The sequence below is a fragment of the Condylostylus longicornis genome, unplaced genomic scaffold (assembly GCF_029603195.1).
Source record: "Condylostylus longicornis isolate FDR11 unplaced genomic scaffold, ASM2960319v2 ptg000080l, whole genome shotgun sequence".
In the NCBI taxonomy this organism is placed as follows: domain Eukaryota; kingdom Metazoa; phylum Arthropoda; class Insecta; order Diptera; family Dolichopodidae; genus Condylostylus; species Condylostylus longicornis.
Window position 1 is genome coordinate 1,246,600 of NW_026578048.1, and position 16,108 is coordinate 1,262,707.

Sequence of the window (16,108 nt, forward strand, 5' to 3'; positions counted from 1 at the left end):
TAACAGATAAAGTCAAATTTATGGTTAGTTTATCGAATATTCTAGCGTTGTATCATTAAAATTCAAAACTTTTTTAATTTTACGAAATTTTTAAGTGCAAAATCGAAAATTTAAAAGGCATTTTCGTAAAAGCTTTACTATTTTGTGTGCTTCTTACATGAAACTTTATGGTAGTAAAATACTATATAATATGAAAGGTGTATTTTAGGCCGACCAGCCTTGAAGGTTAATAATATTGAGAAAATAAAGAAAAAAATGGAAAACGCCTCTTATTGTTTGATGACCATTCTTACATTTTTAAGGAATGCCATAAACACTCTGTATATGTATTGTAAAAATAAAGAATTCTGTGTGGATATGGTGAGTATGGCCATAAACAAAGAACTAATTGAATAATCATATAATATAGTTATATATAATATAATAATATATATAATTGAGATTTTTTTTTACAAATTTCGAAAATAATTATGAAAACTGAATAAATTTCTTAAAATTATTTGATTGCATTAATAAACATAAATTAGTTATGTGTAAATAGCTATGTAGTAATGGAGAAGGTAAATCCTTTCGTCATTATGAAAAGTAAATCATAAAATTAAATGTACAATAAAATAATATTATAAGGGTCCTATTTTTTATTAGTGCATAGTTTTTTTTAATTCATTACTATTCTATATTATTATATTGCCAATTATGTATGCATGTCACATATTATACGCATATAACTTTATAAATATATATTATTAAATATATCTCTGCAATATATAATACCCGTGATGTGATATGAGAGTTTACATAAAGTGAAATAATACTCATCATTCTTTTGAACTAGTGATACTTGAATACTTCAATTATATACCAAACAAATATATGTTTAAATATATATAAATATTATGTACATATGTACATTATATAGTAATCATAGGTATTTACGTATGCGAAGCGCACATTAACACTAATTAACCCTTATGATAAAATTTTTCACAATACATGTATACTTAATTGTTGAAAAATTAAAGAGCACCCATATAAAACCGCATCGTACAATATTACAAGTATACAATATTGTTATACATATAATACTTGTATTTTATTATAATACAGTTTACAATTATTAACGATATTGTATGTAAGTTTGTTGCATAATTTATATCTATTACAGTGATGTCGAACGTTGTAGTTTTGGAATATTTTCGGAGCACGGGGTATTATAGGTGTACAGATGCATTGTGTATTATAATTAGCCAAGTCAAAATAATGAGTTCAATTAAATTTATTTTAATGAATTATTCTTTAAAATCTATGCTACATTTTTTAAATAACATTAAAATTTTTGACTGTGTTGCATTAAGCATGATTTTAATAATAAATAATTTTTAATAATTTAGTTAAGCAAGACAATCTTTGCATAGGTTTTTCAGAACTGTTGAAATCTATATTATTGGATATGTGTTTAAAAATTACGATAATATTTTATATATACAGGGTGATTCAAAAAGTTATACAATCCCATATACCATTGCTTAGAAAATTCGAAATGGTTAAAACTTTTGTTCCGAACTGGATGGCAAACCCCAAGGGTTTCCGAATTCCAGGGAAGGAATTTTAAGGAATTTTCGAGAAATTTAGTATAGTATATTTGTTGTTGTGTAATTTTCTGAATAACCCTGTATATACATATATGAAGGTATTAATATATTCTCTCTCCCCCTCTCTCAAACAAAAATGTTTATTAAAACAAAAGCATCTGTTATAACAGTTTTTTTTATATAGTTACGTTACATTTGTTACCTATAATAGCACTTTATTAGGATAATATACATATACATCTACACAAACTTACATATAATTTTATTCAACATGTATGTTACAGAGTACATAAACTATATTAAGTTAAATGATATGAGTATAAAATAAAAATAGTAAAAAATAGAACAAAAATCAACACCGTAATTCTGTTAAAGGCAGTTAAAGCGAGGTAATAACGTTAAAATTCTGGTTAGAATTATTTAACAGAAGAAAAACAGTGAAAAAAAGAAAACTTTATAACAGCGGATCGGTTTTTGTTTAAAAAAATTTGTTTTTTTTTTTTTTTTTATTTATAGCTTGTTACGGAGTAGAATTGAAGAGGTGGTTGTATTGGCTGATTCACGCTTTATAGAAAAAACCTCATTACTTATATTTTGTTTTTTGTTTTTTTTAATTTTCTTGATCCCTTTATTGATTGAAGTTAGAATATTATCCTGACAAAGTGTTGCTCTTCTATAATATTACCTCACATATCACTATGTATAGACAGATTTTATAAAGGTCATGATTGTCTGCAGAAGTACCTAATATAGGTATGAGTACATTGTATATGGTGCTGTTTAGAAATATGGTCATATACTCATATGTACTATGTATGCATGCACATATGAAGGTATAGTTATTTTATTATGTGCAAAGAATTTAATATAGAGCATAGAGTGTAATGTGTAAAAGGATATGAATTGTGTTATTATGTGTCAGGATTAAATTTAGGTTTATTACTTACCGAGAATTCTATTTTGTTTTTTTTCGCTGCTGTTGTGCTATTCTTTTCGTCTTTTATTAATATAGAGGAATAGAAAATTATTTTAAATATTTTTTTGTGTTTTTTGCTAGTATATTCTAAGATTATGTTCGAATGACTTTTATGTTTGGTGTGTAATTAAAAATTTTATGCGATAAAAAACAAAAAAAAATTAAATTAATTAAAATTAAAATATTAATTTAGAATGAAAGTTAAAGTTTTTAAGCATTCGCGGTATAAAGTAATAATAAATGGGCACCATTTAATATAGAATTTGATAGAGAGAGTGTGTTGTGTATAAAGCAATAAAATTTAAGAAATTAAATTAAAAATTTTCTAATTAAAAAAAGTAAAATTTATGTACGACAGGACTTAATTATACAGTGGGTCTTTTAATTTAACTACAACGTTTTAATCCCTTTTATTTTGAGTGTGCGGAAGCAGGACTTGTATTACTTGATCAAAACAAGATTATCTTGGATGCATAAATTTTTTTTCTGTATATGAAAAAATTATGATGTTTTTGAAAATTTAATATTGTTATGGAAGTTTTTCTGAAATAATTGAAATTTTCAATATTAATTTTTATTCTTAAATATAATATTACTTTCAACAGAGATTGTATACGTACACTTAATATCTCAGAATTTTTTTAAGAATTTCTTTTAGGAAAAATTTGCTGACTACCCTTGAAGTAAAAGCCAAGCTAATGATTTTAATGTAAGCAATTTCTTTTTCATCATTATCCCTATAATTTTCAATATTTTAACTTGTTAAAATTTTATCCAACATAAAACTATTTTGAGGTTAATTTGCGAGTTTTAATTAAGAACTAAATTTTTACAAAATACTTGATTTAAGGGTATTTATTGGGTTTTTTTTTTGCAAAATTTTTATTATTTAAATCTAATGACTTTTAATAGGTGTAGAAAACGTTTTGCTCATAATCTTAAAAACATTCAATAGGCACAATCCTATAAAATATATATGTTCTTGTTATTGTGTGTTTCAATAGTAGATTGTATGTAGCAATCAATGTAAACAAAACAAATACTTAGTAATCATGTGAATTACAGTATAAACAATGTAGAGAACATTTTTCGTCGGCAATTTCTTCATGCATCTGTAGCTCAGTTGGTAGAGCGTCCGCCTAGAAAGCGGTAGGTCACTGGTTCGAGTCCAGTTCGAGGAGAAAAATTTTTTTAATGAATTTTTCTGCCTTAACTCGTTCCTTTATTTACGTCATCCATCTGTTCTGCAGTTGTATGAAGAAATTTCTATTAAGATAAATTAGTAGTGTAATAAGCACATTCTTATTATTTCCGCAACTATGATGTTGTATTAGTAAAATTTATAATTCAAAACGACGTTTTTTTGATTGCACTTTAAACAAGAATTTACTTTAATTATATGGTTTTATTTGGTTTACCAATAATAATTATTTTCCTAACAAATAGTCTTGAAATCAATTCAATTTTAATGTTTTCACATTACATGTTTTTTATGTTGTTATTTAATTTCAAACAAAAGACGCATTTCTGCAAAATTTATACAAAATTAAATAAACACAATAATAGCACAAACAAAAAACAATTGAAAATGAAAAGAAAAATTTATTGTTAAATTTAAAATAAATTTCTTTTGTTTTATGCAGTTTTAAGATAAACACTCGACAACTCAAAGCTCAAATAATATTTTTGCTCAAAGTAGAAATAATTTTTGTCTTTATATAACAGAAACATATTTGAATGCGTCTTTTAATCGATACTTCAATTGTATCGATAAAATAAACTAAAGGGGATATAATTTATAGCAGTTTCGTAGATAATCCAATTTTAATATATGAATGTTGTTAAAAAGGTATATAAATAACTCTTTTGGCAATCAATCTTTTTGGTTTTTCAAAAAAAAAATGTAGCTGAATTAAAAATGTTTTGATGGACACAAATTTATCGGTACTGATATAAAAAAATTACCAAATAAGAAAGAACTTATTTGTAATGTGACTATAAATATTTCTCAATTCCTCGAAAAATATTTTGAATTTAGCTACAAAATATAAACAAAATTATTATAGCCTATTCAAAAATTTCTTTTATTCCAAACAGGTAATTTATTTTTTTAAATGGCTAAAAAGTAAAACTAATTTGAAAACATTATATTATTAAAACTATTTTGAATTTTATTTGAAATAGAAATACAGGGGAAGGAAATACATTTATGTGAAAATTAACTATAAAATGTATTGGTCGAGATTTTGGATATTGTAGATTTCAAAGAAGGGCTAACAGTGCACCGCGACCAGAAAATGTATAGATCTATTGTTTCTGCCCCCCTCCCCACAACTAGATGTGGACAAAGCCCTACAACACACTCTCGAGACTCATCCCCCTAATGAATTCGAGTAAGGCAGACCGCAGCTCCGCCGGAGTGAGAACGTAGTTTCTCAATACCTTCCTTCTCATGCGGCAGACTCATCGTTCTGCTCGCAAAATCTGATTTTGAATACAGTTTGTGTTTGTTCTTTTTTTTAAATATCTAATTTAGATAAAATTTTTCTCAGTGACAATTAAAATCTATTATTGGCACATGCATACTCATTTTTTTGGATGATAAATCTTTTGATTTCAAGAGTACAGAAAGTGTAAAGAGCATAACGAATTTTCATCAATTAATATAATAAAAAGTAAAATTTTAAATTGTTAAAAATATTTCAAAAATATAAAAGCCCTTTGAATTTTTAATGTATTTTAAATGTAAGAATAAACTTGTTTCTTACTTCTCAATTAGAAAAATGTACAACAAAGAATAGTAAAAATGGAAAATTGGAACAATTTGCGTTTTATAAAACGTAAATTTTTTTTTGTCTCAATTATTATTTAATTTTTTTGTTTGTAAATGCAATGCTAGAATTGTCAAGTGTTAAAAGTAGAATTCATTTTTTTAAATCAGAAAAGTAAACATATTTTTTTTTTAATTTTATTTCATTTATTGAGCTGCCGCAATCCGATCCCTTTTTAAAATTTCATATTATAGCAGTTTTTGTAATATTGTTGTACTAAATAAATTTACAATCATTGCAAAATTCGTTGTTCAAATCTTCAATGAAATTGTACAGTAAAAAAGAAAAATTCCCGGTCCTCTTTGTTAAATTATATGGGCCAAGGAAGCGTTACACAAGTCGAACTCATTCATTTATACTTATTGCGTTCTCCTATACTAGTTTTTTTTCTTTTCCTTTTTATAATATTTATTTTAGTTTCATTGTTATTTTTGTTTGCCGTTTTCTGTTTTTTAGAATTTTGTATCGTCAATTGTTGTATTAAAGGACCATTATAGTAAAACATCTCATTATTTGTAATAAAAAAACAAACAAACAAACTATAAGCAATGAAAAGCTTTGGAGCTTGTTTTCTTTTCGTTTTGATTTTCTTTTCTTTCCCACTGTTAAAGCAATCAGTCTCTATTGTATTTGTATAGGAAACAATAGCAGCATAAATAAAGAAGCAAAAAACGAAGGATTTTTTCATTTATTCTTATGCAAAAAAGAGAAAACAAAAATGTATAAATAAAAAAAGAAAATTAAGAAAAACTCAAAACAAATTCCTTTTTAAATATAAATACAAAAAAAATAAAATAAGAGAAGAAATTTATTCAAAAGTTTATAAAAAAAATAACAAACAAACAAAGAAACTAGTAAATGAAAAAAATTTATAGTTGATCCTGTCAACTTAAATATTCTTTAACAACTCAATTTTTCTTATGTAATATCTAAAGAAATTGTAAAAGATTTTCAATCCAAATGTAAAGAATTAAATTGACTAAGTTTTTTTTCTGAGTGTATCATTTTGAGTACAAATTTTAAGGTAGGTATCGAACTAAACTAGTGGACATAGAACTATCGTGTTTACATAATCGACTGTATAACATTATTACATGAACTTCTTCTCAATAAGTTGTAATACCTTTTGGGTGCAATGGCTTATATATGTATGTATATGCCAATAAGGGTATGTATAAAAGTACTCAAAAGTGTTAAAAAATTCAAATAAATATTTTTTTCAAAATTTAAATTAAATTTTATTTATGTAGAGAATTATATTTGGTTATGTAGCTAGCTATGCAAAATAAATTGTACGGCTACGTATGAATAAGAAAAATTCCCGTGAAACCTACTCATTTAACGTCCAAGGAACTGTTTTATTAACTAAAGTAAAAATTGTAGCTCTTTAGAGTGTATAACAGTTATGTATTAAAGAGAGAAATGAAAGTTCGATTTACGGAGAATATTAAAATTAACAAATGCAGTATGAAAATATTTTCACTTTGTGCTTTTAAAAACAAACAATCAATTGTATGTTCCCACTGTATATACTTTTGTTTGTTTTTGATAAAATATGCAATAAATAAAATCTTTTATTCTTTATAAACTTCATTCTTTATTTATTTAAATATTTGAGATGAGGGCTCATTATGACAAATAATATAGCTATTCAGGTCTTTACTTTGAAAGTGTTAAACTAAATAAAAATTGTTTTCCGTAATAATGAACCATACTTTGAGATTAATGGTATGATGTTTTTAATTTCAATGTCAGTACTTTTATTTATAATTCTTATAGCTATATTTAAGTGCAGAATTGATAAAACTGCATTTGACATACGGATATATCTAAAAAGAACGAAAGGTAAGAAACGTTAGGTGGTTTCTTTTTAAGGGCGTACAGCTGCGCACTCCTATCTAATATTAAATAAACGATCTTGAAAGAAAAAACGATATATATTGCGTTATAATAAATTTGTGATCAAAATATATAAGTGTTAAATCTTGGATTTTTTCATGGGTACTTACCTTTTTGATTTCTCTAGCTCTATGTTAACTTCTCTAACTTATGTTTTGCGCTTTGATAATTGGTTTATTCTTAAAACATACCGTTTGTAGTGCATGGAAATATAAAAATTTTGTTATTACACCCATTATTATTTTACGATTTTGTATTATTATATTGAAAGGGTTGCATTTCTTTATTCAAATCGGGTACGGTTACAGTAATTGGCAGTGAAGCTATAAAAAATTTTATACTAAAACATTATTATGAGTTTGTTAGTACTGAAAATAAACTATATTTTGTCATTAGAAAAAAATAAACCACTCAAAAATATACTATGCATATTAATAACGTTTTCAAACCCGCCATTTAAAAAATCTTTTAATGATGTGATCGTAAAAAAAATTTGTCGCAAAAAGGATTTGATATTGAAAGCGTTTCATCATTTAAAGTTTTTCAATGTATTTTATTAATTTTTTTTTATAATATTGCAGTAAAGCTAGTAAAGTTGAAATACATTTTTATTTTTATGCAAATTACTTGCAAATTGTTTGTTATTTCCCATTATAGAACAGAAAAATAAATAATTTGTTGAGCTTTGTTATACTCGAATTTTTATACAAGAAAATTGAAAGAAATTTTATTTTTATATTTTATAATTTAATATCAACAATTTATTGTTGAATGTTCATTTTGTGGTTGATTATATTTTTTTCTTTGAAATCAAAAAACGTAAGTGATTTGCTGTTAGTGTTTAGTTTGGAAAAATTGCTCCTTGAGTACATATATTAAAATAGGAAATAATGGTCTATAACTTAACTGATTAATTTTCGAAATGCGAAAAAATTTTACAAAATATATTGGTATGTAATTGAAAACTGCCATAATATATGAAGTCTATATATTAGTCTGCTTCTGCATATTTGTATCGCAATTCCGACTGAATCAATTTTGATGAAAATTTATGTCTATGAGTTCACTTTGGGCATGTTACGGTTTGATCAACTTTTATGATATCTCGCGGGACCGATTTCCTTAAAACTTAATATTTCGCATTCGGGGTATTAAAGCGATATACTTATACCATAGAGAAGGAATATCAGGGCTATTGAAATTTTTTAATATTTGCAGTATGTTGGCTATCACAACTAAATCAACAATTATTTAGGGAATTCGGATGGCATAAAGTAAGTCTCTATTAAGAACGACAAGCTAATTAAAAGGTTGCTAACGTCCTTAAAATTTGAAATAATTGTTTAAAGGTCATATTCATTATCTTATGCAAGATTTTCGCTAAACTATGGACAACTTCTCATTGTCGGTCATGTGCTGATCATATCAGATTTTATTTTTATATGTAAAGGAATTGATATTATTTTAATATTATTCCTAACTATAGTTCGAGTGTTGAACAACAGAATTTCTATACAAAAAAAGAATTCCATGAATTAATTCTTTTTGTCAATTTATTATTGCCAAATATTGGACGTAATTTGTCGCCACATAGGTAAATGTTTGTACAAATGTTTTTAATTGTATTAAAACGTTGACTTATTATTTTTAATATTTTTAAATTGTTTCTAGAAAAATATTTCTTCATAATGAATTTACCATGTGTACATAATTATTTATATGTTGAACAATAATAATAATAGGCTAATAAGTAACAAGAGGAACTATAAAACCACATAAAAATTTTGCCTCTACCTTCGCATTTAAAAGTCTACGCTATTGTAAAACTTTGTTTTACCTTCTATGTTTTACCATCTGGTTTATTTATCTGTTACTAAATAAAATAATTATCCTGTTTACAGTTTTATTTAGGTATATCGTATACCAATAATCATAAAACAATCAGGTACCTGTACCAATTATATATCCACTTATAAGCAAATCATATATTTAACACGTTTTATGTTTACCTATAAGACAAGCATATAAATATATGCTCTCTCTTTTCCTATTATTAATATAGTTCAAGTTAGACTTTTGAGTACACACATTTAATTTATTTAAATTTGAGAAAAAGTTACAATAGAGTTAATTAAAATGGAACGTATAACAGAAATTCATATACTAAATTCATTTTATATAATATTAACTATTTTAATTGTAATTATTGAGTTTTTGCCAACATTTTATTCAGTAATTACTTCTTCAATTAAAATGTTATCGAATTTCCATAATATTACATATTTAAATAAAGAATTAAATAAATATAAAATAAATTTAAAAATATTTGTAAATAATTTCAAAAATATTTTAAAAATTACGAATTTTTTTATGATAAATAACTTTGGAAAATGTAAAGAGAAGGAAACATTTTCGAAACTTATTAGGAAACGTCTTCGTGAACGAGCTCGTTTTAATAATATTAATAAAAGAATTTTAAAAACTAATGCTAAAAGAAAATTAAATTTTGATAAAATTGAATAATAAAATTAATATTAAGTTAATTAATATTTTCTAAATATTAATAAACAATAATTAAAGTTTTTATTTCAGATTTTTTTTTATTTTAGGTTTTATTGATAAAGTTACGGAGACAAGTTTTAAAGGAGCATTAAGATTTGGAGTTTTATTTTTCTGAATGTGATCAATCTTATTAAAATGTCAAAATTTACATATCAGACACATGGGTAACCTTTTGGAAAGTAATATGATTCTGAAATTATTTGTTGAGAAGAAGCAAATAAAGCTGAACTATGTTTGAAAACGACGTGATTATAAAATTGTAAAATAACTATGTAAGCCTGAAAGAAATATTCTTAGTTTTCATCTATTTTGTTTTTAAATATTTGATTTTTTTGAATTTTAGAATTAAATTACAATAAAATTAAATTTGCATTAATAATTAATGATAACGAGGCATTCAAATTTATTTACCACCTGACACAAAATTGTTATGTATGCGCTACAGCAAATTTTTATATTAATTGTGCTTGTTTACCAAAAATTTGCTATACAAGAGAAATAATATAGGTAATAAGAAGTACTAAAATGTGCAAAAATTTTTTAACCCAAATTTAATGTTATTATTACTTTTCCGCCCTTAACTTATAAACCATAAACGAGTTCAATTTCAATTATTTGCCAAAAATTAACAAACCAGCAGGTAGGTAAATATTTGTTAATTTGCATAAATTGTAAAATACATGTATGTATATATATTTTTTAATGCAATTTTTCTTAATCTTTATTAAATCTGAAACAGGTATATATTAGCATGTTTTGTTCAATATTTATCATTTATTGCAGCAGGTCATATAATAATTTTGACATATTATTGACATTTCAACATGTATAAACATGTTTTATAAATACAATAATATTACGTTAAATAATACCCGCAATAAATTCATTTTTATATTATTTATTATTTTATTGTTTTACCTGTAATTATCCCTACTCTTAAATTTAAGCAAATCTATAAATAGAAGTGAATCTTATTAATCAATATTATTTGAAATTTATATTTCAAAGTGAAAGCATTATTTACAATATATTGTGAGTGAAATAAAAATAAAATTTATTAAAAATAATGGAATCTATAAGCGGATATCATATTTTAAATATTTTACATATGATGGTGACTATTTTCATTTTATGGAAATTATTTTCAATTGAATTTCATCAATTACAACTTTGTACAATAACAAATTCAATTTTCAGAAATCTTACAATAAATTTTAAATATACATCTTCTATATTAATAACTTCTTCATCATCTAATAATAAATTACATTTTTTCAGCGATTTTATTACCAATGATGACACTCTGGATATCTATGAGGATTTATCAAATTATAATGAAAATTTACGAAATGAAACAATTTATAGTGTTAGAAAGATTTTACGTGAAATATTAAATTATACAAATTGTAAATCAATGGATTTTTTAAAAAGACCATCAAATTTTGAAATTTATGAAGATTTTTATAATGATAATCAATTCTCAAGAATTATAACTTCTACCCCATCGAAATATGGGGGGAAAACTGCAAGAAGACGACTGGAATTTTAAAATTGGAATTGGATTTTTGATGATTATTATGAATAGCATAACGGTTTGTGGAATTTGAAACAGCGATTGCAAATGGATCTGCAAAACGTGTATATTTAAGAAATATTTAATAAGTATATTAATTAATAAGTTTTTTAAGTAAAAAATTGTAAGATAAATTAAGAGAAATGCAAAATGAATGTGAATAGTGTGTAAGTAAATTAGATTTAATACTGCTTAGATTTAATATTATGTTAATTAAATTTATTATTAATAAATTTTTTAATAAAATAAAATTTAAAATACATTTTTTGTGTGTTTTTAATTAATAGCCCCAATAAACAATAAAAATTAATTGCTGAAATTATATAGAAATTGTCATAAATTAAATAATTTAATTTATTGATCCTAATATTAAATACATATAGTGTTTTTGTTAATGAAATATGCTTTTGCATTTCTTAATTAAAATTTAAATAAGAGAAACACGCATCTGCAAAAACTACCAATTTGACATTAGTACAAATAATTTTTTTTAGCTGTGAAAGCTAATTTCTAAAAAATCATAATTTCTTTCCCAGAAATTTTCATTTTGCAGTTCACTGAAATATGAACTAAAATTTTTGATTAAAGTAATAACAAAATTTAAAAGAAATTTATTCTAATAAATCCCGTAAATCCGACATTATTTTTTCTTAAGTGTAAAATAGTTTTCGCAGCAGTAAAATCAAAACTGAATTGTTGCGCCTATATCTTAAAAATCTTAACATGCAGTTGTAGTTTTACAACATACTGCAAAAATAGTACGGTATTTATTCACACACACCTTTTTTGACAGCACACACAGTTCTTTGTTGTCGAACGAGGGCAATTATTTAGTACTAAGTAAGAATTATTAAAAACGCGAATAGTTTTTGTTTCCAATTTAATTTATTCACAAACGAATATATCACTTGAATTGAAATTCTGCAGCAAAGTGATTTTCTTAATTTCATTTCTATTTAATTCTTAATTTCTTCTTTATTCGCTGCAGATTAATTAAATAAAAATTCTATTGGATATTTTTTATAGAAATAAATTGATTTTGACATAACATCTTATTTTCGTTTAAATAACAAGGTCTTAAAAATAACAATTAAAATAAAGTTTTCCAATATTAATTTAATTTTCTCCTTTGCTCTCTATCTTAATAATAATTATTTATAACAATTTCTTTTTTAAATATCTCCAATCATTAATCGATTTTATTTTTTCCCAATTTTTACTCCATTTAAAATTGAAATAACAGAAGTAGAAACGAAACTATTTAAAAAAAAGTGCATTTCATTAATTAGAATCACGAATACCGCATTAGTAAATCTTTAATTCTCCCCAAAATAATTAACGTTTGGACTCCGATTCGATATTGTTAAAGTAAAAGTTGAAAATAAATATAGAAAAATTTTTAACATGGAAAAAACTCTGGGCATACAAAAATAAAATTCCTTAAAAGTATTTAAGAGAATTAATTTAATCTTGAAGAAAAACAGAAGAAAAAAAACAAAAAGAAAAATAAGAAAAAAAAGTTGGAAACAACTGCACATTAGGGTATGTTTTATTTAATCAGAATATTTTGGGTGCTCCACGGTTTTACACTCTTATTACAAAAGAAAACTGTTAAAATAAAGGGGGAAATAATTTTGAATTCAGAAAAAAACAAAATGAAAAGTTCATGGGTGTCCGTTTTAATTTTTTTTTTTTCGAGATTTTGATATTTTTGTTTTATTCTATTCGACTCAAGTTAAATTTTTCTTTGTTTTCATATTAAATTAGAATAAAAGTTAAAGAAAAATTTTCTTCGCGTATAGACTTAACTTGTTCCCCATATAGTTTTCTTAAAAAAAAAAATCTTATAAACCGGAAACATTAAGAAACGACAGAAGAAAATCTTAAAGTAATTGCTGAAAAAAGTTTTGGCTTTTTTGTTTACTTCTAGTTAAAAGGGCGATTATCGACCCCCTTTCATTTATTTGTATTCAGTTTGGTTCTCTTTCATATCGTACAAATTATTAGAGTATACACTGCAGATGGTAACTAGAGTGTCCTTTTTAGGCAAAATATTATATATTTTTCGTTTTTTTTTTTTTTGTAAGTTTTCTTAAATTGTTGTACAGAAATCGTTAACTTTTTTTTAATGTACCGTTTTTACTATGTGTAGCTTGGCGATATTTTTAATTTGTTATATAATCTGCTTATCAATATCCGGTTTTATTGGAATATTACGAATTCACTCACTTTCACTAACAACAAAATAATTCGTTTTGACATTAGAATATTGGTTTTGACGTGGGCTTGAGAGAAAATAGTCAAGAAATGTGGTCATATTTTACAATATTATCAAATAGGCATCTTATCAAATAGAAACATTTATCTATCCTTAAATAAGGATTAAAAAGGGTTTATGAATTGATTTTTTTTTAGTTATAGAAGTCATTAAATCCAATATAAAATATAGTTCGGCCCACCAAGTGAATAACAATGGTTTACTATACCTGTTTAACAATACTTTTATTAAATTGTTCATCGTCTTTTTGTTCTAGACTAAAAACTTGGCAATTAATTCTAATTAAATCTTTTTTTTTCCTTTCTTTCGTGTATTTAAAAAATAAAAAAGAGAAAAAAAAAATATTAGAAAAATACAAAAAAAAAAGTTTTCTTTTTATCTCTTTCGTTGTTCTCCTAAAATTCTTCTTCTTTTGTGTACTTTTTCATATCTAGTAGTGTAGAATCGTGTACGATAACTGGACCACTGGCGAAAAATATAAAAGGAATAATAACTAAAGTATATGACACAAAATACTTTCCTTGTTTCTTAAGCATTAAATCGTTTTTCTTAATTTAACTAATTATCCTTCCTTTAAAAAATAAAAACAACAACAAAAAAAAAATTCTTCATTCTTATAATTGTGCTTTTGTATAATGTGCTTTTGAATAAATAAATTTTCCCTCCTGATAAAGAAATTAATCTTTGTTTATTTAAAGAGGAAAGCTTATCATATACTATGTATATATATATATATATATATTATATACATATATACATATGTGCATATAAATGAGTATTTGTGTGTGTATATTGTTGCTATTAAAAAACATCAACTATACATATTGGTCATTATTAGTTTTTTTTCATGGTCTCATTAATACCGGAAACGGAAATACATTTCCAGAGCAAAAGGATTTTAATAAATAATTTAAAAGGGAAAATTATTGGTTAATTAAAATGTTTTTTTTTTTTTGTAATTTTTTTAACATTTAAATGAAAGGGGAATAATATTTGCATAAATAAAATTTCTGCTATTATAAATTTTTTATTTTTTTTATTTTTTCAATTATAAAGTTAATCCCATGGTCAATATTTTAGTTAAGAATTGAAAAATTGGTGTAAGATTCAAAATTGCCAGGGAAAATGAGATTTTGAAAGCCGATATTTATATTTTCCAGATGAAATTTTTTATAATCAAATACAACTTCACTTCTTGGTTGTTTGAGTGAAAGTACTTTTGATTATGTCTTGAAACAGTTGTAATTTATTATTTTGCAGCGCAATACCTTTGAATTTTAATTATTTAACTTAGACTATTATAAGTTGTGTTTCTGGTAATTTTAGGTTATATATGAGTCATACTATTATGCATATGCATTTCCAAAGCAGTATTCACATTTCTTGTTCGTTTATTTTGAACTATGGAAATTTATAGCTTTTGAGAGTTTCCTTTAAAACTTATGAGGACTGCCATTGGCTCTGTGATAGGAGATATATAGGGTCAAGAGAATGGGAACCTTCGCTAAAACAGGTTTATAAAAGATTCGGGCTGGTTCATGTGTGGGTGGCGACATGGAGATGCAGCGGCATTACAATGAGCCCAAGTATCCTAAGTGTATCTTTGGATGGCCGAGTCAACTCTATGAGGACTGCAGCAATTGTAAAGCAAATTTGTCATTCCAAATTAATATTGAAACCACTAATTCAATTGAAACATAATATTATATTTCCTTGTTTTCGTGATACTTCGCCAAAAATATTGTCTCTAAAGCCTATCGTCCTTAAAACACTGATTCAAGTTGTTATTTCTCTCTTATGTCATACTGGTCAAGTAATATTGTATTTAAAAGTTTCTTCGAAAATTCGAAGAAAATTTTGTTCGACAAAAAGAATTCTTCGAATATCCGATTATCGCTTTATGAATTTTGGATAAATTCAATAATATTTGTAGGATGTAACGTGATAATGGAACGAAAAGGTAAGCAAATAATAAAATTTTTATGTAGTATAATCTATGTGCACACTGCATATGTTAAATGAAAATATGAAAAGATTTTCATTAAAAAAAATTGAAATGTCAATTTTTATGGCATTTCAAATGTCATATTGCAACAAACAAAAAAACAAAAACGAAAAAGAAAATTGACATTTTTTTCCATTTCATTTTTTCCCTTGAAATTTATTCCAATTTTAAATAGTTTTTTGCTGACATTATTTCTCTTTTGATAAAATTTAAAAAAAAAGATGGAGAAAGTCATAACCGCTTTTCAATAAAAGAAAAAAACCAATTATTGGCCGATTAATTTGACCGGATATTGCATTCGTATTCCTTCATTCTCTATTCAATTTTTTGAAATATAAAAGAAAAAACCGAAATGGAACATAGATTTTCTTTATATTGTCAACTTACTGCAT